General features: G+C 35.2%; 1 non-coding gene across 1 annotated transcript; it reads right to left on the bottom strand.

Annotated features, from left to right (window-relative positions):
- Positions 1 to 4,295: 4,295 nt before the first annotated feature.
- Positions 4,296 to 4,403, bottom strand: LOC127740734 (small nucleolar RNA R71). The gene has a single exon (XR_008001593.1). It is a non-coding gene; the product is annotated as a small nucleolar RNA R71 (small nucleolar RNA).
- Between the last annotated feature and the right edge of the window lie 210 nt (positions 4,404 to 4,613).

The following is a 4,613-nucleotide window of genomic DNA, read 5'->3' as shown; positions in this document are numbered from 1 at the left end:
ATTGAATGACTGTGACGAGCTTCAAACTCCTGAAGGCTGGGCGTGATGACAAGCGCAAAAGAATCAAGGGATTCTATTCCAACCTGATTGAGAACCGACAGATGATTAGCCGTGCTGTGACAGAGCATAGGAACGTTTTCACTGAGAGGATGGGATGTAGCCATTGACAATGGTGATGCCCTACATACAGCTTGCCATGGAAAGGAGTAAGAAGAATTGGATGAAAGCAGCAGGAAAGCAGAGATTCAGAAGGAACACAGCATCTCCATACGCCTATCTGAAATTCCCACCATTGGATTACATGAGTAACTTTATCTTTATTTTCAGTTTATTTAATTTAATCCTATAATCTCTTAATTTAGTTATTTAACCTGACTGGGATTTACAAGGAGACCACAGCTTGCTTCATACCAACAATCTCCGTGGGATCGACCCTTACTCACGTAAGGTATTACTTGGACGACCCAGTGCACTTGCTGGTTAGTTGAGCGAGACTGTGAAGTTAATTTTGGACCATGGTTCTGTGCACCAAGTGTTTGGAGCCATTACCTTGGATTGTTGAAGTGAAAAGAATGAATCACGATTTCGCCCACCAGAGGGCAGGGCAATGTTGTCAATGGTTGAAGTCCCAAGTTCGAAACTTGGTGGAGGCACACGTTGCTCATTTTTCCTTGGTTTTCTTGGCACCAAAGTAACGCCTAGTTCCTTGCTTCCTCATGGTGCTGTGTTCGATTCTTGGAGATTGAAAACAAGCTAAGTTTTGCTTGTTTTCCATGTATTTGAGCGCTACTCCTTTCCTCTTTGTTCTTGGGTTCGAAACCCATAGGAAACACTAGGAAGCAATTTCCTTTGAATTATTTTTCATGAAAGCCCGATATTGCTCTTGAGGAGGGCAGGGCAGAGTTTTTGCTTCCTTTGGTCCTTGGCATAGAATTGTGCTCCGCCCTTATTGTGGGCAGGGCAGTGGTGCTTTTAAGGCTTGGTTCATTATGCTGCTCTCCTGGAGGGTGATGTGCTCTTGTGGAGGGCAATGTTTGCTTCTTCCTTCTAAGTTGCACCACACTTCTCATCTCTTGGCCACACTTCTTAAGCCACGTTTTTCTTGTTTTCTTCCTTTCTTCACCTACAAGAAACCAAAATAACCAATCAAAGTATCTCTAAAATTATAAGGTTTATAATTTATTAAAAATCAATAAATTTTAGTTCAAACCTCATGATTTAGTATCAATTTAATGGTGGTTGTTTGATTTAAAGAAGTCATGCATTTTCATTCCAAATTACTTACTTAAGATGCAAGAAAGTGCATAAAGACTAGTGAAACAAGTGAAATTAGCTTAAAAATGGATATATGATGACTTGTCATCAGCGTGCTTCACAAACACTTCCGTTCTACCTGCGAAAGCTAGAGTGTGTATCTCTTAGATTCCTGACCCATGACGCATGGTTGCCTCACCTGACAACCGAGCCTCCCATTCTGTGAGATCAGAGTCGTCGTGGTATAAGCTAGAATTATTGGCGGCCATTCCTAAGATCCGGAAAGTCTAAACCTTGTCTGTGGTATTCCGAGTAGGATCTGAGATGGGATGACTGTGACAAGCTTCAAACTCGCGAGTGTTGGGCGTAGTGACAGACGCAAAAGCATTAATGGATCCTATTCCGACATGATCGAGAACCGACAAATGATTAGCCGTGCTATGACAGCGCATCTGGACCATTTTCACTGAGACGATGGGAAATAGTCATTGACAATAGTGACGCCTTACATACAGCTTGCCATGGAAAGGGGTTAGAATGATTGGATGAAAGCAGTAGGAAAGCAGAGATTCAGAAGGAACATAGTATCTTTATGCGCTTATCTGGAATTCCCACTAATGAATTACATAAGTATCTCTATCCCTATTTTATGCTTTATTTATTTTTATATTCGAAAACCATTATAACCATTGGAATCTGCCTGACTGAGATTTACAAGATGACCATAGCTTGCTTCATACCAACAATCTCCGTGGGATTGACCCTTACTCACGTAAGGTTTATTACTTGGACGACCCAGTGCACTTGCTGGTTAGTTGTGCGAAGTTGTAAAAAAAGAGTGATATTACAATTGTGCATACCAAGTTGTTGGCGCCATTGAGATCACAATTTCGTGCACCAAGTTTATGGCGCCGTTGCCGTGGATTGTTTCAGTTTGGACAACTGACGGTTCATCTTGTTGCTCAGATTAGGTAATTTTCTTGTTGTTTCAACCTTTATTTTATTTTCAAAAAGTTTTCAAAAATATTTCAAAATTTTTCTTCTTTTTCGTTTTTCCAAAATTAATTTTCGAAAAAATCCAAAACTTTTTTTTATAAAATCATAAAAATCAAAAATATTTTGTGTTTTTTGTTTGAGTCTAGTGCCAATTTCTAAGTTTGGTGTCAATTGCATGTTTTAAAAATTTGTGCATTTTTTTCGAAAATTTCATGCATGGTGTTCTTCATGATCTTCAAGTTGTTCTTGACAAGTCTTCTTGTTTGATCTTCATATTTTCTTGTTTTGTGTCTTTTGTTGTTTTTCATATGCATTTTTGCATTCATAGTGTCTAAACATGAAAAATCTTTAAGTTTGGTGTCTTGCATGTTTTTCTTTTCTTGAAAATTTTTCAAAAATAAGTTCTTCATGTTCATCATGATCTTCAAAGTGTTCTTGGAGTTCATCTTGACATTCATAGTGTTCTTGCATGCATCATTGGTTTTGATCCAAAATTTTTATGTTTTGTGTCATATTTCTGTTTTTCTCTTTCCTCATTCAAAATTAAAAAAAATAAAAATAAAATTTTTTTCTTTCCCTTATTTCTCTCATAAATTTCGAAATCTTTGGATTGACTTAGTCAAAATTTTTTAAAATAACTTATTTCTTGTTAGTCAAGTCAAGATTTCAATTTCAAAAATCATATCTTTTCAAAATCTTTTTTTTAAAAATCAAATCTTTTTCATTTTTCTTCTCATTTTTTGAAAATTTTAAAATTGATTTTCAAAATCTTTTTTTAATTTTATTTCATAATTTTCGAAAACTTTACTAATAATTAATGTGATTGATTCAAAAATTTGAAGTTTGTTACTTTCTTGTTAAGAAAGGTTCAATCTTTAAATTCTAGAATCATATCTTTTAGTTTCTTGTTAGTCAAGTAATCAATTTTAATTTTAAAAATTAAATCTTTTTCAAAACAAATTTCAATCATATCTTTTCAATCATATCTTTTCAATCATATCTTTTTTAAAATCATATCTTTTTCAAAATCAATTTCAAAATCTTTTCTAACTTCTTATCTTTTCAAAATTGATTTTCAAATCTTTTTCAACTAACTAATCAACTTTTTGTTTGTTTTACTATTTCTTATATTTTTCAAAACCACCTAACTACTTTTCTCTCTCTAATTTTCGAAAATTTCTCACCCTTTTTCAAAATTCTTTCTAATTAACTAATTGTTTTAAATTTTAATTTTAATTTTATTCCTTCTTTTAATTTTCGAATTCTAACTTAAAATTAAAATAAAAATATTCTTCTTCTCTTTTAGTTAATATTCAAATTCCCTCTCTCTCTAATCTCTTTTTATTTATTTATTCATTTACTAACACTTCTCTTCTCAAAATTCGAACCCCTCCCTTCTCTGTGTTCAGATTTTCTTCTTATTTTCTTCTACTCACATAAAGGAATCTCTCTACTGTGGCAAAGAGGATCCCTATTATTATTTTCTGTTTCCTTCTTTTTCATATGAGCAGGAGCAAGGACAAGAACATTCTTGTTGAAGCAGATCCTGAACCTGAAATGACTCTGAAGAAGAAACTAAGAGAAGCTAAAATACAACAATCCAGAGAAAACCTTATAGAAATTCTCGAAAAAGAAGAGGAGATGGCAGCCGAAAATAGTAACAACAACAATAATGCAAGGAGGATGCTTGGTGATTATACTATACTTACTTCCAATTTTTATAAAGAAGCATCTCAATCCCTGCCATTGGAGAAAATAATTTTGAGCTGAAGCCTCAACTAGTTGCTCTAATGTAACAAAACTGCAAGTTTCATGGACTTCCATCAGAAGATCCCTACCAGTTTTTAACTGAGTTCTTGCAGATCTGGGATACTGTTAAGACTAATGGAATAGATCCTGAAGTCTACAAGCTCATACTTTTCCCTTTTGCTGTGAGAGACAGAGCTAGAACATGGTTAGACTCACAACCTAAAGATAGCCTGGACTTTTGGGATAAGCTGGTCACGGCCTTCTTGGCCAAGTTCTTTCCTCCTCAAAAGCTGAGCAAGCTTAGAGTGGATGTTCAAACCTTCAAGCAAAAAAATGGTGAATCCCTCTATGAAGCTTGGGAAAGATACAAGAAGTTGACCAAAAAGTGTCCTTCTGACATGCTTTTAGAGTGGACCATTTTGGATATATTCTATGATGGTCTATCTGAGTTCTCCAAGATGTCACTGGACCATTCTGCAGGTGGATCCATTCACCTAAAGAAACGCTTGCAGAAGCTCAAGAACTCATTGACATGGTTGCAAATAACCAATTCATGTACACCTCTGAGAGGAATCCTGTGAGTAATGGGACATCTCAGAGGAAGGGAGTTCTTG

Source organism: Arachis duranensis, chromosome 7 (genome assembly GCF_000817695.3).
Source record: "Arachis duranensis cultivar V14167 chromosome 7, aradu.V14167.gnm2.J7QH, whole genome shotgun sequence".
Lineage (NCBI taxonomy): Eukaryota > Viridiplantae > Streptophyta > Magnoliopsida > Fabales > Fabaceae > Arachis > Arachis duranensis.
This window is presented reverse-complemented; position numbering and strand designations above follow the sequence as displayed.